Source organism: Notolepis coatsorum, assembly GCF_963971535.1.
Source record: "Notolepis coatsorum genome assembly, chromosome: 15".
In the NCBI taxonomy this organism is placed as follows: Eukaryota; Metazoa; Chordata; class Actinopteri; order Aulopiformes; family Paralepididae; genus Notolepis; species Notolepis coatsorum.
The window spans coordinates 66312074-66334709 of NC_140179.1; the positions used below are offsets into that span (position 1 = coordinate 66312074).

General features: G+C 49.0%; 1 protein-coding gene across 1 annotated transcript in view; it reads right to left on the reverse strand.

The window, feature by feature from the left end:
• Window positions 1–22636, reverse strand: part of apex1 (APEX nuclease (multifunctional DNA repair enzyme) 1) — a 187625-nt gene that overhangs the window by 82012 nt on the left and 82977 nt on the right. The window lies entirely within an intron of this gene.

Here is a 22636-nt window from a genome sequence, read left to right on the forward strand (position 1 = left end):
CTCACACTGATGTGGTTTCTCTCCCAAACATAACCTTTGTGAACCTATTTAGTTTGTCCTTAGTTGCTGGTTTGGTAAATACATCAGCCACCATTTGATCTGTGGGACAGTACAGATCTGTCCATTTAGTACTGTAGATCTGATAAAATGGTACTTTATGTCTATGTGTTTGCATCTTTGTCTGCGGACTGGGTTCTTAGCTAATGCTATGGTTCCCTGATTGTCCTCATGGACAATGGGTGGTGCATACTTGCATGCATCCATATGTGTCAGCAGTTGTACCAGGTGTAAACACTCTTGGGTGGTTGCAGCTAGTGCCATGTACTCTGCTTCACATGTGGACAATGCCACCGTCTGTTGCTTTTTGGTCTTCCATGAGACCAATGGACCAGTCTCATGTAGACTAACACAGTACCCTGTTGTGCTGCATCGGTCTGTGACATCTGCTGCCCAGTCCGCATCACTGTAAGCCTGTAACCTCAAATCAGAATTACACTTCTTGTAACACAACATTTTATCACTGGTTCCCTTTAACACTTTCACTGCCACTCACGAGTATTCTCGGAATTATTAATATCTCGTTGAAAGCCACTCATGAGATTTCTCGGAATGCTTTTTTTTTTTTTTTTTTTTTGCGATCTGAAATCATATTGCATCACGCGAGCCTACCCTAGTATACCCGAGTGCCGCCGGCGATCAGATGTGGAAAAAAGCGCCCCCTATCGTCTCCCAGATGACATAAGGGATTTTGGAATGGACTCAATGAAAATGGATGGGGAAAAAAATCCTGTACTCCACATTTTCCAGTCCACCCATGCAGCCGGAGTACCAGGGTTCATTCAGGGGGCTCTCAGCCCCGCGGAATCATGTGTTACACTGTACACACATTGGATCTATATACACTTATCGATTTTTTCGAATGGTGATCAGGAATTGGAATATACCAGTTGGATACCATCTGATGTCAGGTAAGGAATCTATGTTATCAGTGTTAGGATAATCAGACTCATTTTGATGAAGATATAGGCTGTTTTGTGAAATGGGCTCTATCGGTTTTACTGAAAAAATCCATGAGGAAATGAACACGGCTATTATCAGCGTGCGCCTCGAATGGGCGTGCGTGTATGTATAATATTGATCATCTAGCGTTTATTTGAAAACGATTCATAAATAGGCTGACAAATATCAACGTTCTGGAATATTCCAGTAAAAGACGATTATCATAGAATGCCCCAGAATGGACTGTTTTTTACCTCAAAACAGGTGCTTTTCAAAATGCTCTCAAACGGAAATGAAGCGATAAAAAACCAATCTGCCTTGACAGCACTGACTGGAAAAGTATTATTTGATAAGCGACGGGCAGATTAGACACATAGCCATAATTTAAAACATAGATTAGGCGATATTAACGCTAACATTAAAGTGGATGGTGGCATTGAAGCGCTAACTCTGGCGCCACCTCGTGGCATAGAAATGGAACCTCAATACATGTTTGACAGTAGCCCAATGTTCCTCAGTTGGTTTGTTAAAATACTGAGACAGTTTACTCACTATGAAACACAGATCTGGCCTAGTACACATAGTAAGATAGATTAGGCTACCGACCACCTCTCTGTACCGGGTGACATCATTCATTAGTCCTGCCCCTTCAGTGTAATCGAGTGCTGATCTGGGTTGATCTGGGTTTACAGTCCTGCATGTCAAACCTCTCTAGCATGTTCTTTACACACTGCTTCTGTGTAAAGTCTGTTCTGTTCAAAGTCGATTCCTACGAAGTGTGTCAATCTGCCCATATCCTTCATCTGAAATGTCCTTGTGAGCATCTCTTTTACAGCCTTCATTGCATTCTCATTACTGGCTGCAAGAACCAAATCATCAACCCATATAATCATGATTACCTTCTCATGCTCAGTTTCTCTTGTATATACACAGTGATCAGCAGGGTTTTGCACAAATTCATTCACAATTAGATAGTCATGTAACATGTTGTTCCAATTCCGGCCAGACTGTTTACACACCAATGTTTACACACCAATGTCTCTGTGCCAGATGTTTGTTCATAACCCTCTGGCTGTTCCATGTATATCTCATAATCTATCGTGCATGTAGGTAGGCAGTTTTAACGTCCATCTGATTTAAAATCAAATTTTCTTGTGCAGCGTTCTGCATCAGCACTCTGACACTGGTCAGGTCGGCTGTGGGAGAAAAAGTCTCTCCATAGTCAACACCCCTTCTCTGACTGTAGCCTTTAGCAACATATCGTGCCTTGTATTTATCTGTACCATCTGCATTTTTCTTGATAGCATACACCCATCGACCCCCCACTGCAACTCTGCCCTGTGGCAAGTTGGTCAAAGTAAATGTACCGTTCTCTCTCAGTGATTGCATTTCATCCTCCATGGCACTGACCCATTCCTTTGATTTTGGTGACTTCACTGCAAGTTAAAGGTATGTTACACAACATGTTGTAACAATAATCAACATTAACCTGTGTCTGGTCTTGACTTACTTCATATACACTATCACCAAAATAATCTGGCTTCTTCCGGTCCCTGGAAGGATAGCGAGGAGACTCCTGTTTGACCTCCTGTTCCTCTCTAGCCTGATCCTGGCTGTTCTCTGGCCTGGTCACAGGAATCTGCTGTTTAGCTATCTCTGGACTAGCATACCCAAGTATGAAATGCCCTAAGTGGCCCACCAAAATCCTCATCATCTATGGATATCTCAGTCTGTGTCTGCTGCTCACCTACTGTTTTTGGCATAAATCTGACCAGCCTGTGCTTCCTCACCTTTCCACTGTCGGGGTAGAAAACCAGGTAAGCTGGGTTCTTCTTGTCATGCCCGACAAAGAAGCCCTTCTCACTCCTAGGGTCTAACTTTTTCTTGTGCTGTCTGTAGGCATAACACAGAGTTCCAAACTTCTGCATCCTAGACATATTAGGACGTTTCCCTGTCAGCAGCATGTGAGGTGTCTGTTTAGTGTGCGATTGTTAAAACATCTATTCCTTACTTGAGATGCAGTCTGTACTGTATAAGGCCATAATGCTTTTGGGAGCTTGCTCTCTAATAGCATGCATCTAGCCATGTCGAAAAGAGTCCTAAACTGGCGTTCTGCAGTACCATTCTGATGTGGCGAATATGGTGATGACGTCTCATGCTTTATACCATTTTTCCTCAGTAGCCCTTGGTACTCTTTACCAGTGTATTCTGTACCATTATCAGACCGGATGCGTCTGATCCTCCCATATGAGGCAATGTCAGCTATGAACTGCTCTGTTGCTTGCACAGTATCACTCTTATGCTTAAGATGATAGATAAACACTTGAGTAGTCGTCAGTAAACGTAAGTGTAAATCTATGCCCATCTATGGACACTGGGTCAATAGGACCCGCTAGGTCTGTGTGCACCAACTCTAGAACCTTTTTGGCTCTCACATCAGGCTTCCTGTTGAAGCTTTGTACAAACTTTCCCTGAGTGCACACTTCACAGTTCAGCATACCATCAACAATAGGCTGGAGTTTCTCAACATCAGAATAATTGCAGTGTCCTAGAATTTCATGCCATGTCTGTATATCAAAACAGCCCTTGCTCTGATCACATTGGTCATCCACTATGGGCAAATAATACAGCCTATTATGCTCATGGATGTGAAATTCAGTACCGTCTCTGTGCTGTAGGACGTCTTCTCCTTGTCTGAAGATCACAGTGGCTCCAGTGTCAGTGGTGGCTGCTCTCACAGAGAAGATGTCCTGCGGGAATGAGGGGATGTACAGCGCCCCTCTCAGGCCCTGTTTAGACGGAAACGCTAGCAGGTGAATCCGCAATTATTTTTTTGGATGTGCCTTTCGTTTATACGGAAATGGCGTTTTTACGGGGTGAAACCGTAAAAAAGTGAGACCACCTTCCAGGGTGGAATTCCTAGAAACGATAAACCTTGCTGCTGGTGGTTGCGGAGCGTCAGCTCAAACAAAAAATATCACCAAATAACTTAAGGCTTGTAACTCAATTAAAATATGAGTATAACTGTATCCTTTCGCAGAAGGTCGAGTTTGGATTGTTTAGGGCCAGGCAGAATTACTTTGAATCGGGGGACAAAGCCGGGAAGTTGCTGGCCAGGTATATTAAACACAAGGAGTCATCATCCACTATTTCGGCTATTCAGGTACAGGGGGGAGCCGTCGTGACTAAGGCTAGCGATATTAACAATACTTTCAAAGAATACTACATGGGTCTTTACACTTCGTCTTCCAAGGCGACACAGCAGGAAATTCCTTTATTTTTTAGCGGGCTGGATCTCCCTACATTAGACGCGGCTCAACGTGAGTATTTAGACGCCCCAATAACGGAAGATGAAATAGCAGAGGTTATTAGGAAATTGCCGTCCGGTAAAGCGCCGGGGCCTGATGGTCTTACAGCTGAGTTCTTTAAATGCTTCTCAACAGAGTTGACACCTCTACTGCAGAGTATGTATATTGAAGCTTTGGATAGAGGCTATTTACCCCCCACCCTATCACAGGCCTTGATATCTTTAATATTGAAAAAAGATAAGGAACCCTCCGAGTGCAAGAATTATCGTCCAATTTCCCTGATTTCCCAGGATGTAAAAGTGCTTTCCAAAATATTGGCAAACCGTTTGGATGGAGTAATATCCTCCCTGGTGCATCCTGACCAAGTTGGGTTTATTCGCAAAAGAAATTCGTCTGATAACGTCAGACGCCTTATCAATGTAATGTGGGCAGTCAGTAGCGATAATGAACCAACGGCCGCCATCTCACTGGACGCGGAAAAGGCGTTTGACAGCGTAGAATGGGAGTACTTATTTTCAACCCTGGAGGCGTTTGGTTTCGGTCAGACCTTTATAAAATGGGTGAAGTTGTTGTATAACCAACCGGAGGCAGCGGTGCAAACAAATGGGATAATCTCCTCATATTTCAAACTAGGCCGCGGGACACGCCAAGGGTCACCCCTTTCTCCTTTGCTCTTCTGTTTAGCGCTTGAGCCCCTGGCAGCAGCTATACGTAAGGACCCAAGTTTCCCTGGAGTTACAGTGGGGGGCACGGCCCAAAAACTTATGCTTTATGCAGATGACATTTTGCTTTTTGTTACAGACCCAGGCAATGCTGTACCCGCACTACTCAAGACAATAGATACGTTCTCAAGATTTTCAGGGTATAAGGTTAATTGGTCGAAATCGGAGGCTCTTCCCCTAACGTCCTACTGCCCCAAATCACTATTTAAAGATGGCTCCTTTCAGTGGCCTGAAAAGGGTATTCGGTATCTAGGGATTCTTTTCCCCAAGCAAGTAAACGACATTGTTAGTGTCAACTTTGACCCACTACTAGGCAAAATCTCAGCGGATGTGGAGAGATGGGCTCCCCTTTTCTTGTCACTATGGGGCAAGGTTAATGTTCTTAAGATGAACTGCATTCCCAGAGTAAACTACCTCCTCCAGTCACTGCCGATAGCAATACCTAGCAAGTATTTTAAACAATTTGATAGAATATGCAACACATTCCTGTGGAACGGTAAAAGACCCAGGATGCGTATTGGTAAACTACAACAGCCTGTGGACAGAGGTGGCCTGGGTCTCCCCAAATTATTACTATATCATTATGCTTACAGTTTCAGACATATGACACAGTGGGCCCTGCCCCCTGAGAGAGCGCCTCCATGGTACATAATGGAGCAGTCGGTATACACACGGCTGCCCCCACTGTCGTATATTACAGCTAAATTACCACCAACTGCCCGAACTCACCCTATTATCTCTCACATACAGGCCGTATGGAAGAAGGTGTCTCGCATCTTTCATATCAACCCCCATTTAAGCCTGTCAGCAGGCTTATGGGCCAACCCAAAATTGTGTATATGCAGATCCCCCTTTATGTGGAAGGAATGGATAGACAAAGGCATCCTCACCCTGGGGGACCTCTATGAAGACGATGCATTAAAATCTTTTGAAAAACTGATTCAACAATATCAGCTGGCCAACAATCAATTTTGGAGATATTTACAATTGAGGCATCTTCTCATAGGCACATTTGGCTCGCCACAGACCCTCCCCCAGGGTACAGACCTGCTGAAAAAGATTTTGGCTATTTCTGGGTTGGGACATGAGGCCTCGGTCTACTATTCCATGTTTATCGACAGGGAGGGCAGTGGGATATCCTCTGCTCTCAAAATAGTCTGGGAAAAGGATCTAGGGGTCACATTTGAGCAAGAGGACTGGGATATAATCTCGGGGATCCCCAAACAGGTGTCCAGGGATATTAGAACAAGGCTAATACAATTCAAGATCTTCCACCGCATTTATTGGACCCCCTCTAAAATGTATAGACTGGGCCTGAAAGAGAACCCAGATTGCTGGAAATGTCACACAGGGGAGGGGGACCTAGTCCATGCACTCTGGTCATGTCCGAAAATCGGAGACTTCTGGAGTAACATACATGACTACATCACAGAGGTCACAGGGACGGAGTATGATTTCTGTTCTGGTTTATATATCCTGGGGGATCCCCGCAGTCTTAGCCATATCGCAAAGCCCCTAGCTGATTGGATACAGACTAGTATAATGATAGGCAAACAGATCATAATGAGAGGCTGGAAGGCACCAGAAGGCCCGTCATTCCGAGAGTGGAGTGGAGAACTGGGTAGGGTAGCTGCCTATGAGAAAATATCTTTTAGTTTAGGAGAGAAAGGAGACAAATATAATAGCAAATGGGGGAAATATTTGCAATTTCACTTACTATAAAAGGAGGAGGGGCACACTTGTCCAAGACAGCGACGATACACATGAGTATAGAATACCTGACAAATGCACCATGTTTATGTAGAGAAGAATGGCTCTATGTTTTAATGTAGATTTATTTTTTCGTTTGGTGTTTCCTTTCTGTTTTGGTACTACTTTCCATTATATTCTCGGCTTAGTCTAATTTATCTTTCTATTTTTTATTTTTTATTTATTTTTTGTTATGGTAGAATTTTTCGTTTGTTTAGGTTTACTTATTCTAATGTCTTTATTTTTTTTTTTTTTTTTTTTTTCTGTCTTCCCCCCCATATGGGGGGTATCAGTGTAACCTAGACGTTAGGGGTCCAGGTGTCTATGTTGTCCTTCAGGACTGACCCATGCTGATGCAAAATATGTCATTCATTGTATTGTCCTGAAGTACTGTGTGCAAAAAAAAAAATATGCAATAAAGTATAAGTCATAAAAAAGAAACGATAAACCTTTGCGCTACCATCTAAACTGTCAAACCGCATAAAACAATGACGAAAGGGTTGTCAAGGCTCTCGTCGCGCGTACTGCTTACATCACAGGCATGCGCCAGTAGCCTAGAAGCGTAAACAAAGCATGTCTGATTCTATCCATGGCGATCACCTGAAGGCTACATTGGCAGTACTTTTAAATACACAAGAATCTGTCCCGCGGCTATCACAACTATTAGTACTGGACCCACTGTCTGTGAGTGACTCTGCTTTGGTCCAATCACATTCCCCACCCACAGTCTGCGAATCAGAGGCAGAGTAGGACGGGTCTTCACAGCACGTCATGTGACATATGCGCCAATCGTGTGACAGTGGGACTCCGTCGTCTCGAGTCGTTACAGCGTCGTCTGCACGCAGAATTCCATCCCAAAACGCTAGTCTAAACACAAAATTAAACTTTTGCGGTTTCTGTTCAGACTCTCTCCGTCTAAACGTAGCCTCAGTGTTGTAGTCAGTCGCCTCCCTCTGCTGTCAATCAAGCACACCTCCGCGTCCCCTCTGCGCTCTGCGACCCCGTTGCTCCTCGTGCCATCAGCCAACTCCACGCAGTGAGACTCGGCCTGGAATCCGTCATCGAACACCTTGAACTTGGCCAGGTCGGTGATTATATGCGCAGTCGCACCGGTGTCCACCATCAGGCCCTTCTTCTTAACACCACGTCCTGGATCGCCTTCCCTCGTCAGAAATGCATGTGTGTTGTTGTCATGACAACTCACTTGCACAGACACGCCTCGCGCATCGTTCTGCTCCGGTCTCCGTCTGCAGGTCGCCCCTTGATGTGTGGAGCTTTTACAGTGGTGACACCACAGCTTGCGTCGACAGGTCCTTCTCATATGCCCACTTTGGCCACATCTGTAGCATATAATGTCTGTACGCTGTGTGCTCTGAATGCGCGCGTTCTGGGCATTCTGTGCACGCCGGTCAGACAGGGCTTGGGCTCGCATAACATTGTCATCCGACGTGGTAACGCGCATTTTCTCAGTGTCCTCAAAACTCCTGAGCTTAGTCTTAAACTCAGAAAACACTATAGTCTCATCACTCTGTGTGACATGTATCGCAAAGGGTTTAAATGCCTCGGGCAGTCCTTTTAATACCATAGCCACGAGTAGACTATCACTCAAAGTCTCATTTGTGTTTCTCAGTGCAGTTCTATTTCGTTATGGCTTTCGCTCAGCATCATACTGCACTGTACTTCACTTCGTGCACGTGCACTGAATAAAAAATTCGACCATGTTCGGCCACACCCCCATCCGCTTACCTTCATAAGCAGGTGTGTGGTCACCTACTCGCCTCCTTCTTCACTTTCACCACAAGGAAGTGCCTTCGGTAGATCCCCACTTGACAAGGTTGTTAGTAGAAGAAAGTTGGAAAACAAAAGAACGGGAAGATACGTTGACATCATATCTTTATTTTCTCTCTCACTATTTCGAGAAAATACGGCGATATTGTCTTCGTTACTGGAGTGTCTGGAAGATGATGATCATTCTGACCTTCAACGGCTTTTTCGTATTAGGAGCTCACGCCGCTGACATGCTGCCCAGCTACAGTCCTCCTTGCTGCGGCTGGATGGGGTTGCCCTCCGGCCACACAGCTGGACTGTGGGAAGCACCGACTGTTGTGAGAAGCGGTTGTTTCCAGGATGGGGTACGTACTGTTTTGCTTGCAAGCTCTGGTTGTTGTTGATGCTGTGGGGGTTAGCTGACAATTTACGAAACGCCGACTCCAGACTAGGGTCCTCTGCTCGGCTTAAACGGCGGTCGGAGGATCTTGGTCTGACGCCCATGATGGTCAATCTAGTGGGCCGCGACCAGGTCCTGGTGAACCCAGGATTCTCGAGCGGATGCTTCTCTGTCCCGTGCAGGCCCCACCTTTCACATAAAAATGAAAGTACACCCTAATGAGGAAATGTGGGCATAGGATCTTCTTTATCGGTAGTTCCATGCTCAAAGTCGGCTGCAGCCCGAAATGGGAATTGTGCTGGCCCCGCTGTATGTCTGGATCACTGTTGAAAACTGTGTTTGACATTTTTTTTCTTTTCCCTCCTAGGGGAGGGACTTGGACAGCGGCCTGTCTGATGTGTGGCTTGTTATGTCGTTGTGTACAGTTCAGGTGATAGCTGCTTAGCTGGCATGCTAGTTTGTGGCCTACTGTGTTAGCCAGTCAGCTGTTAGCTGCGGCGCTAGCTCGCTGTGTTTACCAGGCTAGTAAACGTTAGCTTGTTGCTATCAGTCGGATAGCTGCTTAGCTAGCGTGCTAGTTGTGGCCTACTGTGTTAGCCAGTCAGCTGTTAGCTGCGGCGCTAGCTCGCTGTGTTTACCAGGCTAGTAAACGTTAGCTTGTTGCTATCAGTCGGACGGCTGTTAGCTTAATGCTACACTGTTGAACGTTGCTATGACTATAACATGCCTTAAACACTCTGACTACGACGTCATCTTTGACAGAGGATGTTAGTCGAACCTACACCGGGAGCCCTGCCAGCGAGGACTGCGTCAACATGGAGAAGCGTAGCGGCTGGGTGGCGCAGCGACGTTACCCTCGTCGCCAACACAGGAGATGCTGTGTTCAACTTCGGTGTCCCGTTAGCCAGATTGCAGTTCTCTTGGCCTGCGCTCAGGGTAGGAGTCCCGACCGGACTTTAAACACTTCTTCTTTCCTTCCCTTCTAAATGTTTTGTAATAACGATGTTTTCCAAAACGTGTGTTGCTGCAATACATTGAGGATATGACGCGTGTTGTGTGTGAATTGTCTTGTCACTGGTATAGCTTCTCTCTCCATAGAAATCGGGTTGTTGTTTACATGTGTAAAAATGATCTGGTTAGTTGTGATGAGAACATGTGTGTTCATGTAACGTGAACTCACAACTAAGGGGGTTAATTAACCTATGAAGCTATGCTTAGTGACATATGATTGAGGAATGAATTCTTTTCTCAGCCTGTAATGACAATGAACAGTGTGTTCACATATTAACAGGGTTACCTGTTCAACGTGGTCGTATCAAGGGTAAGGAAGGAGGGGTGGTCCCCCCGGTTTCCCTGGGGCTTCCCCACCCTCCTCTCAGACATGTTGTTTACAATATATTGTGTCACTGTGTTGTGGGGATACGATGTAACCCTCTGCTTAATTGCTGGGGTTGTGCATTCCGCTTGAGAAACAATTTTTTCCTAAAGAAAAGATTGTTTGGTCACTTATCATGTGTGCTTAGCAAGGCCTGTGGCCAATACATAATCGAGGATTCTGTATTCTCTCGTTATGAAAAACGGCGTTCCTCTGTAGCAAGAGTGTACTTTTGCCATTTTATGTTGTGATGAAGGGTTGTGTGTGTCTTGTGATCTACAACTGGGTTAGGTTTGGCCCACAGAAGCACATATGTAAGTCTGGTACCGGGGCTCTTAAAGGGGGCCCTCTCTGTTCTGTGTTTTTTCCTTAGTAAAAATCAGATAGCAGGTTAGCACATGAGCTATGTGAGGCTGTTCGATGCTTCATGTAGCAGGCTATGACTGTGTCATGCTCTACTTGTCATTACATCGTATCATGGGTGTGGGGTCGTAAAGGGGTGAACTGGTAATCCTTTCCTCCCCTTTTCTGATTGGTCAGGGGTTAAAACCTCCTGTCCTTCAAGGTTCCTGTCACGCTGCTGTTCGGCACGTTACAGGGTAAGAGGGGGGGGGGGGGGGGGGGGGAGGGAGTTTCCTGGTCCCACGCCCTGGAAGATTGGGCGTGTGCACCGCGGAAATTCCCTCGCCATAGAGTACGTCACTGAGCGCGTCTCTGTTGGTAAGACTTCCGTGGGTTGTTCAGGTCCATGTTATGGATCTGTTTCAGGGAGTTGTCAGAGCTCCTCCTCACGAAGCTCCTCCTCGGGGAGAAGTGCCTTCTGTGAGTTCGGACTCTCCTTCCCTGTGAGGGAGCCTCCTCAGAGTTTCAGAGCCTCCTCCTCAGATTGTCAAGGTGAGTAGAACTTCAAAAAGGAGTTCTGCTCTATTGTATGTATATTCGATTCAATTCGATTATTGAGTGTGTATTGGTTCAGTGCCTCCTCCTCGGAGAGCTCTAACCCAAGTGTTACATAGTTTCAAGTTTCAAGTTTCTTTAATAGTTGTCATCAGGGGCGGATTTAGGATTATAGGAGATCCGGGGCTTAGCCCAGATAGGTGCCCCCCCCTTTTTTTTATTATTATTATTTTATTTTTTTTTTATAATTTTTAAGTTTTTTTTGCAGGCAATTGCACATACAGGTTAATTAAATTTAAAAAAAATCTGCCGTGGAGGGGGTCGTGCCTGACCCCCTCCACGGCAGATTTTTTTTAAATTTAATTAACCTGTACGTGCAATTTCCTGCAATATAGAGCCTTCAATCTTGACCAATAAAGCTGCTCTTTTCACTATAAAACTCAGTTAACCATAACGTAGTTATGGTTAGATTTATATATTGGGGGGGGATATATCATATTTTTCATATGATCAAAAAGTGGTGGAGCAAGAGCATACCTTTGCTCCCCCAAGTTCAATAGTGGGAGAGCAGAGATGCTCCGAATGCTCTTATGGCCAGGCATCTATGATTCACTGATACAAAGTAAAATAGTGCAGTGCAATAAAATAGTTAGTAAAATAGAATAAAATAATGCAATAGTGCATTGCAATAAAATAGTTATCATCGTATTTTTTCGGGAGGCCGGTAAGGAGTGCATTACAGTAGTCGAGTTGGCTTGAGATAAAGGCATGGATCTGGTTTTCAGCGTCCTTTTGATTTATAAATGGCCGTACTTTAGCTATGTTTCTAAGGTGGAAGAATTAAGTTTTTGTCAACTTGTTGATTGTGATTTAAAGCTTAGGTCTGAGTCTACCATGACACCAAGACTTAACTCACTCAAATACAGTTAGCAGCTGGATAGACCACAGATGGAAATTAGCTTCTGCTAAATCTGGTGCAAACATATTTTCATGTAACAATGATGAATTGTCAAAAAAAAAAAAAAATTTATTTTTTTTTTAAATAGATTCGTGGCTTTTCAGAAAACATTCAGGGCTTGAGCCCCAGTAGCCACCCCCTAGCTCCGCCCCTGGTTGTCATACAGAAGTACAGAATACTTTTATACAAAATGCTTCTTACTGTTACGCTCCAGAGACTGTGCAAGACAAGATAAGTATGAAATAAAATAACATAGTATAGCATGTAAATTAGAAGTAAAAAATTAGGTCACAGTGTTCAGTATAGACATATGTACAATGTTCGATGCAGAATAGACGTAACTGAGTTACCATATAATATACAATACTATGCAGTGTACTAATATACAATACTATATAGTGCAAGGCAGAAATGGGATGAGGTGCAATTTAGGTACAATTTACAGTAGGTGTACGAGTTGTAGTGCAAATCCTTTATCAATAAATATAAAGTGTGTTTGTGTGATCTAAAGTGTGGAGAGTGGGTGCTGCAGTGTGTTGTTTGTTTAAGTGAGTGTGTGCGTGTGGGTGTGTGTGCTGTGTGCATTTGATGGTTGTTGCATAGTGTTTATTGTTCGTTTAGCAGCCTGATGGCCTGGGGATAGAAGCTTCTTCTGAGTCTTTCTGTGCTCGCCTTAAGACTCCGGTATCGCTTGCCTGACCGCAGCAGTTCAAAGAGGCAGTTGTTCGGGTGGCTCGAGTCCTTAATAATTCTCTTAGCCTTCCCCCTGCACCGCTTGTTGTAAATGTTCTGGAGGGTGGGAAGCCCCCCTCCAATTGTGCGTTCGGCTGAACGTGTCACTCTTTGTAGTCTGCTACGGTCTTGTGCAGTGCTATTCCCAAACCAGGAGGTGTGAGGTTTTTGTCCTTTGCTCACTTACTCGCTCTGTTCCTTTAAGCCTACTCGCTCTGTTTCCAATTGTTTTCTGTTAATCATTTCATTCCCCTATTCACACGCTTCTTCCCAGAGACGTCGTTGATTGGTTCTCCCCCGTCCACACGCTTATCAATCACATCCCTCAGCTGTCACTGCTTGTCAATTAAGCATTCCCGTATTATTTATACCCCGTTTCCCCATTCAAGTTTTGTTGGATCGTTTTGATATTTCAGTTGCATTCGCCGTTCCTGCTGGCTGCTGTTGTTTCCCTGTGCTTTGCCTACAGGATATTCAAGAAGCTTTCCTCTTGGACACCCTTTCCCCGTGGCGACGCGCTCGCTCCGTTCTGTTCCAACGCTCTTTACGCACAACGCCTGGGTGAGTTTTTTATGACTGTCTTTGATCCAATTCCGTTTTTCGTGTGTTTATATAACACTGAAGATTTCCAGCTTTTTATCAGACAGTCACTCACCCAGCGTTTAGCCTTTTTTGGATTGTTTCATTGGGATAATATTTTGGCCTAACATCTCCCACTGTGTGTTTACACACCGAAGATATTATCACATTGGATTTGTATTTTGGGACTTCGCTCACAGTGTTTATTTTGCACCGAAGATATCTATCACTTGGGATTGTGTTTGGAACGTTACTCCCAGTGTGTATTTACACCGAAGATTCAGTCACTTGGATAACTCTGTTTTCGGGTACAAGTCACCTCTCCTGTTCACCTGCACTGTTCCACCTGCACTCTGAGTTAACTCGCTCCCTCTCTCTCTCTCGGTCCCGCAACCACCTCGGAGATTCTGCCGAGAGAAGTCTGCAGAGCGGCTCTGACGTCAGCGTCTGCTTCCCCTGACTACCATCCCGGGAGAAGCTGCAGAGCAGCAACATTCATCCTTGCTTGTATTCCAGTCTTTGTTTGAACTCTTCCAAGTCTGTGCTGTTTATTTAGTCTTAATAAACAAGCCCTTGTTTTTGGCAACTCTGAATCCTACTCTCTTGTGTCGTTGCGTTTGGGGTCGGTGTCAAACCATAACATTACGATCCAACCAAAATGACGACCCCAGCCGACACAGAGAGGGTCAGAACTGCACTTGCTAATCAAGTCGAGTTGACCAGGGATCACAGCCACCAACTAGAGAGGGCTGCGGCTGCGGTGCAGGATCTCAGGGAACAGGTCCTGCCTATTCAAGAGTCACTGGCCGCTCTGGCGGGACAACAATCTGGTATTCTCGTTCAGCTTCACTCGCTGAGCGACACCGTTAATGCTTTACTTCCCTCACATCCTTCAGGAGCATTCCCCGCAGCCCCAGCAGATCCCGCACCTCGGGAACCCCGTCTCTCCGTCCCACGGCTGTTCGACGGCAATCCCGAGGAGTGTGCCACATTCATCATGCAATGTGAGTTGGTTTTCCGTCATCAACCAAGCCGTTTTACTTCTAGAGGGTCCCAAGTGGCCTATATGACGAACTTGCTTTCAGGCCATGCTGCCCAGTGGGTCACTTCCTCCTGGGCAATGGATGCAGATTTTGTTTTCTCCTATCCAGACTTCGTGGCGGAGCTCCGCAGAGTGTTCCACCATCCAGCCCGAGGTCTGGACCCTGGAGCCCGGTTGGGGACCTTCCGACAGGGGAGCGGCAGGGTAATTGACTACGTCCTGGAGTTCCGACTGGCGGCGGTGGAGAGTGGATGGAACGACCCTGCACTTCGCCTAACCTTCTTGAGGGGGCTCAGTGACGCTACCCGGGAGGTGCCCGACTCCCTCGAGGACCTGTTTAGCCTCGTCATCCGCATCGACGGACGCCTCCAGGAGAGAAGGCGCGAGAGGACCCGACTGTTACCTCCTGAGGTACCCCGGATTCCCCGGACGCATGACGTCACTCCTGGACGCCCTGTCCTCAACACAACTGGTGGTAGCGGGTCCTCCCGTTCGGTTCGCGAGGAGGAACCCATGCAGCTGGGACGCTCTCATCTGAGCCAGGCGGAGCGTGAGGCAAGGCTCAGGTCCGGTCTCTGCCTCTACTGCGGAAGGGAGGGACACCGAATCGCCGTCTGCCCCACCCGGCCAAAAGATCAGGCTCGCCGAGACCCCGGGAAATCCTGGTGAGCCGTTTTTCCCATTCCCAGAGCCGCGCACCACCTGACCATCTGATGAGCGTCACCCTGGCCTGGGGGGACCAACGAGCCACGGTGGAGGCCCTCATCGACTCTGGGGCAGACGAGAATTTCCTCGACTTCGAGTTTGCTACCCGAGCCAACATCCCACTTGAGGACCTTGTGAGGCCCTTGGAGATCTTTTCGTTGGACCAACACCGCCTGGCCGACATCTCTCAACGCACCGGCCCAGTCGTGCTGACCATCGCTGGGAACCACGTCGAGAGAATCCAGTTCCTCATCACCCAATCCCCCCTTGTCCCGGTGGTCCTGGGTAGGCCCTGGCTCGCGCTGCACGAGCCCCACATCGCCTGGTCCTCCGGTACCATCAAGGGCTGGAGCTCCTCCTGTCACGCCCTGTGTCTGCAGGCGGCGTCCTGTCCCCCGCCCCGGAGGCCCGCTGGTGAGTCGCCTCCGGACCTCTCGTCCATACCTCCCGAGTACCACGACCTCTTGGAGGTTTTCAGTAAGTCCAGGGCTCAGGCCCTTCCACCTCACCGCCCCTATGACTGCGCCATCGACCTCCGCCAAGGGGCTCCCCTTCCCGGCAGCCGCCTCTACAGTCTGACCGTTCCGGAGAAGAAGGCGATGGATCTCTACATCTCTGAGTCATTGGAAGCAGGACTCATTCGGCCTTCCTCCTCCCCGGTGGCGGCCGGTTTCTTCTTTGTTGGTAAGAAGGATGGGGACCTGCGACCCTGCATCGACTATCGCCAGCTCAACGAGATCACCATCAAGAACAAGTACCCGCTACCACTCATGAACTCCACCTTCGAGCCACTGACCCAGGCCTCCGTCTTCACCAAGCTGGACCTCCGGAGTGCCTACCATCTTGTCCGTATCCGTGAGGGCGATGAGTGGAAGACCGCCTTCAAGACCCCCAGGGGCCACTACGAGTACCTAGTGATGCCGTTCGGCCTCACCAACGCCCCGGCGGTATTCCAGGCACTCATGAACAACGTCCTTCGTGACATGCTGGAGGTGTTCGTGGTGGTGTACCTGGACGACATCCTCATCTTCTCCAGGACCCTCGAGGAACACGTCCAGCATGTCCGCCGTGTGCTGGAGCGCCTCCTCCACAATCGGCTCTTCGTTAAGGCGGAGAAGTGCCGTTTCCACTCCGACTCCGTCGACTACCTGGGCTTCATCGTTGAGAAGGGCTTGACCCGAGCGGATCCTCGCAAGATCCAAGCTGTGGAGGATTGGCCTGAACCCACCACTCGGAAGGAGTTACAGAGTTTCCTCGGGTTCGCCAACTTCTACCGAAGGTTCATCCGGAACTACAGTCAAGTGGCGGAGCCACTTACCAAGCTGACCTCCCCCGCTCTGCCGTTCGACTGGTCCCCAGCGGCATGTGCTGCGTTCCGCTCCCTCAAGAAGAGGTTCACTTCCGCCCCTATCCTGCTCCACCCTGACCCCAAGAGACAGTTCATTGTGGAGGTGGACGCCTCGGATACTGGACTGGGCGCTGTCCTATCCCAACGTTCTCTTTCGGACCAGAAGGTGCATCCGTGCGCCTTCTACTCGCGTCGTTTCCTCCCTGCCGAGAGGAACTACGACACCGGCAATCGGGAGCTGCTGGCGGTCGTGGCTGCGTTGGAGGAGTGGCGTCATTGGCTAGAGGGAGCCGAGGAGCCTTTTACCATCTGGACGGACCACAAGAACCTGACGTTCATCCGCGCTTCCAGGCGCCTCAACGGTCGGCAGGCGAGATGGGCCAGTTTCCTCAGTCGGTTCGACTTCTCGCTGACCTTCCGCCCCGGTTCCCGCAACACGAAGGCCGACTCCCTGTCCCGGTTACACTCCAAGGGGGCTCCACCCTCTGAGGACCCTACTCCCATCCTCCCGGAGGCCCGAGTGGTTGGAGCCATCACCTTGGGCATCGAGGGTGTGGTTAGACGTGCCCTACGCTTCCAGCGTGCTCCAAGCAACGTTCCTATTCATCGTCTCTTCGTCCCCGACTCTGTCCGGTCCCGGGTACTGCTTTGGGGCCATACCAGCCGGTTCGCCTGCCACCCTGGCGTCCATCGCACGTTCTCCTTCCTGGCTCGTCGTTTCTGGTGGCCCACCATGCGGAACGACGTCAAGGAGTTCGTATTGGCCTGCGCGGTCTGTGCCCGCAGCAAGGCCTCACACCAGGCACCCTCCGGGCTCTTACAGCCACTTCCCGTTCCAAGCCGTCCTTGGTCACATGTGGCGCTAGACTTCGTCACAGGTCTTCCCTCCTCCCAGGGGAACACTTGCCTTCTGACCGTGGTGGATCGATTCAGCAAGGGGGTTCACCTCGTGGCCCTTTCCAAGCTTCCCTCGGCGGCCGAGACGGCGGACCTCCTGACTCACCACGTGTTCCGCCTTCATGGGTTTCCCCAGGACATCGTCTCTGACCGGGGGCCCCAGTTCACCTCCCAGGTATGGCGGGCCTTTTGCAAGGGATTGGGGGCGACGGTCAGTCTTTCCTCTGGTTATCATCCCCAGACTAACGGACAGACGGAGAGGATGAACCAGAGCGTGGAGTCTGCTCTTCGGTGTGTGGCAGCCGAGAGACCGGCATCCTGGAGCCATTTCCTTCCCTGGGTTGAATACTCCATCAATTCAATGGTCAGTTCCGCCACCGGCCTCTCACCATTTGAGGTTTCCCTGGGCTACCAACCCCCTCTTTTCCCCGCACAGGAGGCGGAAGTGGCAGTTCCCTCCGTGCAGGACCACCTCGACCGCTGCCGACGAGTTTGGGAGATCACCAGGACCGCGCTGCTCCGGACATCTGAGCGCGCCTGTCGTGGTGCCGACCGGCGCCGGGTTCCTGCGCCGATCTACCTCCCTGGGCAGAGGGTGTGGCTCTCCGCAAGGGACCTCCCGCTTCGGTCCTCGGCCAAGAAGCTCAACCCCCGTTTCGTCGGACCTTTCGAGGTCCTGAAGGTACTCAGTCCGGCGGCCCTACGCCTGAAACTTCCTGCGTCCATGCACATTCACCCCGTGTTCCATGTCTCCCGGGTTAAGCCCGTCTCCCTCAGTCCCCTTATGCCTCCAGCTCCTGATCCTCCGCCTCCCGTGTTGGTGGATGGTCACCCCCAGTGGCAGGTCCGCCGGTTGATGGGCGTTCATCGGCGGGGCCGGGGGTTCCAATACCTGGTGGACTGGGAGGGTTACGGCCCTGAGGAGCGTAGCTGGGTCTCCCGGCAGCTCATCGTGGATCCCGGCTTGATCACTGACTTCCATCGTGCCCATCCTGACGAGCCGGGTCGGCCTGGTCGCCGGGTGGCTCCCGTGGAGGGGGGGGTACTGTGAGGTTTTTGTCCTTTGCTCACTTACTCGCTCTGTTCCTTTAAGCCTACTCGCTCTGTTTCCAATTGTTTTCTGTTAATCATTTCATTCCCCTATTCACACGCTTCTTCCCAGAGACGTCGTTGATTGGTTCTCCCCCGTCCACACGCTTATCAATCACATCCCTCAGCTGTCACTGCTTGTCAATTAAGCATTCCCGTATTATTTATACCCCGTTTCCCCATTCAAGTTTTGTTGGATCGTTTTGATATTTCAGTTGCATTCGCCGTTCCTGCTGGCTGCTGTTGTTTCCCTGTGCTTTGCCTCCAGGATATTCAAGAAGCTTTCCTCTTGGACACCCTTTCCCCGTGGCGACGCGCTCGCTCCGTTCTGTTCCAACGCTCTTTACGCACAACGCCTGGGTGAGTTTTTTATGACTGTCTTTGATCCAATTCCGTTTTTCGTGTGTTTATATAACACTGAAGATTTCCAGCTTTTTATCAGACAGTCACTCACCCAGCGTTTAGCCTTTTTTGGATTGTTTCATTGGGATAATATTTTGGCCTAACATCTCCCACTGTGTGTTTACACACCGAAGATATTATCACATTGGATTTGTATTTTGGGACTTCGCTCACAGTGTTTATTTTGCACCGAAGATATCTATCACTTGGGATTGTGTTTGGAACGTTACTCACAGTGTGTATTTACACCGAAGATTCAGTCACTTGGATAACTCTGTTTTCGGGTACAAGTCACCTCTCCTGTTCACCTGCTCTGTTCCACCTGCACTCTGAGTTAACTCGCTCCCTCTCTCTCTCTCGGTCCCGCAACCACCTCGGAGATTCTGCAGAGAGAAGTCTGCAGAGCGGCTCTGACGTCAGCGTCTGCTTCCCCTGACTACCATCCCGGGAGAAGCTGCAGAGCAGCAACATTCATCCTTGCTTGTATTCCAGTCTTTGTTTGAACTCTTCCAAGTCTGTGCTGTTTATTTAGTCTTAATAAACAAGCCCTTGTTTTTGGCAACTCTGAATCCTACTCTCTTGTGTCGTTGCGTTTGGGGTCGGTGTCAAACCATAACAGGAGGTGATGTTGCAATATATTCTTTTCAATCTATACAGCTCACGTGGGAAGTCTCTCTGGGGATTTCCGTCTCCTCCCTGTGGCGAGGGTGGTGGGATGTAAAAATGTAAAAAAAAAAAAAACTCAGCTGCGTCACGTGGGATTCATGTCAGTCTGTGTTTCTTTCTTTTTTAAATAAAAAGAGGAAGGAACATGAAGCACGACGGCTCCGTGTCGTTCTCCCAGGCGACTTGGAGGAACAATGTTTGGTGTCTTGCTAGACTATCCATTGATGTGTTTGGGTCTTGATGCGTACATAGTGCTGGCTCGGGGTGTTTCTGTTAAGAATCACGCAGGGGCTAAGTGCGCCTTGGTTGCTTGTTATTAAAACAGCATTTTTATAGGGCAACTGGGATGGAGTTTTGTCTCTTCCGAGCGCCAGTTTACTAGGTTGTCTCGATGAATTCTCGTTCATATCTGGGGGATGTTAACGGAATAGATCTGAACATAGGTAGAGGGGTCTCACGCCCTTGGGGTGGGCCACTGAGCGCGGTACAAATGGGACCGTCTGGGTGGCGCCCTCTTTTCATGTTTTAGATCGACACGCATACCTACCCCCTCTTCTGGAGTGGGCATGTCGGCGTGGTTAGGGCACGGGACTGGTCTGGTCGCGCTGGTCCAGGTCAGTTAACCCGTTGTCCGCCGGGGATGCAGATCTGCTGTTCTGGTACCCTGAGGGACTTGTGCTTTTTTCGGGGGGAAAAATGCCGGGTCGGCCCGGGTGTCACAGGGTTAGGCGTTATGGAGACCCTTTATTGGGTACATGTTGTACTCTGCACTATCGTAATGGCTTACGGCCATACCAACCTGTACACGCCCGATCTCGGAAGCTAAGCAGGTTCGGTCCTGGTTAGTACTTGGTTGGGAGACCGCCTGGGAATACCAAGTGCGGTGTGCTTAGGGCTGGTTCTCCATTCTTTTCGCTCCTCTCTCACGCGTGGTGAAGAGGGGGCTGTTGGGGTGGTCTTTGGACCTCCTCTGGTAACCCTGTGCTTCCCGAGCCGCCGGGCCCGGTCCGAAGTAATGTTTCGTCGACCCGTAGGCCAGGAATAACCCTTTTTTGAAAACTGAAACACTTGTACTGCGGTATAGCCAGTGTATACCCGCAGGTGTGTTTTGGAGTTTTTTCTTGAGGGGTTATAGGAACAACCACCGTCTGTACCGAGAGGGTAGTTGATTCCCTGGTATGTTGGAGCAGAGTCAACTCCCGGGTTGCCCGGTTGAGTGTGCCCCTGCACGTTCATGACGTCTGCCAATCATGTCAGCCTTCTCTGCCTCGACCCCTCTGGGTGTTTTTTTTTTAATGGAGGCTTTGTCATGGTGATCAACAACAACAGCATACGCCCCTTCCGCCGGGGGGGCTGTTTTCAACTGACTCCTTTGGCGCCTGTCTCGTCCGCAGTGCTCCAGGCTCAGGTTACAGCCTGCTGCCTGGTTTCCCCGGTGCGCTGCCTGCTTCCGTTGGTTAACCTTTTTGTGTGCTTACGGCCATGCTGACTGCCTGTTCTGCAGGGTCAGTGTGCCAGGCGGTGTGCTATTGGGGGGAAAGGGCCCGCTCTTGGAGGGGCCTTATCCGAATACGCTGGCGATGTGGGTGCCTGGCGTCATTGACCTCTCCGGGCCCCCTTTTTCCAGGGGATCCAGTCCCTTCAGTGGGTCTGGGTCTTCCTTCGCGCTCCGCTGCTACAGCCTTGCCACGGGGTTGGGTTTGCTCTTGACCCCGTGATTTTGGGGGCAGTAACGAGGTTGTTCCTTCCGTTCGTTCCCTGGTGGCATGCGGGTTGTGCGTGTGTGTAGTCGTGGGGTCAAGCCACGGTCTGCTCACCCTGTGCGTTGGGTTGCTTGAGTTCCTCTTCGCACGGTCGGATCAGTCTCCCTCCCGTAAGCCTCCAATAGGGGGGGTATCCTCCATTAGGGAGGGTCGGGGGGCTCGGTCCTCCCCGGTCTGACGGTTGTGGGAGGCCTCAGCGGGGTACATTTGTCGGGCTATGGCTCCCGCTCAGCCTCCCTTGTGCAGTATGATGCTGAGCGAAAGCCATAACGAAATAGAACGTAAGGTTATGTATATAACCAAGTTCTATGAGTTATGGTGACGCTCAGCATCAGACGCCGCTGCGGCCCTTGATCTCGCCTTGCGGTGAAAGTTTGGGAAGGAGGCGAGTAGGTGACCACACACCTGCTTATGAAGGTAAGCGGATGGGGGTGTGGCCAGACGAATGTTGGGATGTAAAGGTACGTGGTGGAATTTTTTATTCAGTGCACGTGCACAAAGTGAAGTACAGTGCAGTATGATGCTGAGCGTCACCATAACTCATAGAACTTGGTTATATACATAACCTTACGTTATTGCCCTTTCTGCCTGAATTACATAGTCAGTCACCGTTTTACTGCTAGACTTGTGCAGTGTAGTCAGCTCTATATAGAGACTGATAATCCTTGGCTTCCCTGAACCCGCATAATAATTGCGCAATATTCCGATGGCTTTCCGTCCATCATCAGACGCTTCTCGCATTACCAGCGATAAACTCTTATCGTCCAGAAACTGGATGAGCTCTGCGTATATCAATGCGTTTTTCTCACCATCTTCTCTCAACTCGTCAGCAGACGCCTCGTCAGGGAGATCCGTTTCGAGAGTGTCTTTTAGTCTCTGTAGCCGGAGATGGCCCATGAACTTAGTCTCCCACAGTTCATACTTTTGTTCATCTCCGTCAAACGCTAGACGAGACCAACACGAACTCCCTTCCGATTGTCTGGTCGTCATGATTCTAGCGCTCTGGGCCCATAACCTGTTGAATGTCGGATATTGCGTATTGGCTAGACATCATAACCTGGACTATACAGTATATAGAGAGAAGGAATAAAACGCTGAGAGACAGGATTCGTGTATCAAGGACGCAACATTTTTATTTGTGAAGGTCGCTCTTATATATACACACACTCAGCTGGTATTAATGAGTCCATCACTCAGCTGGTGTCAATCAGTCAATCACTCTGAATGGATGACGGGAG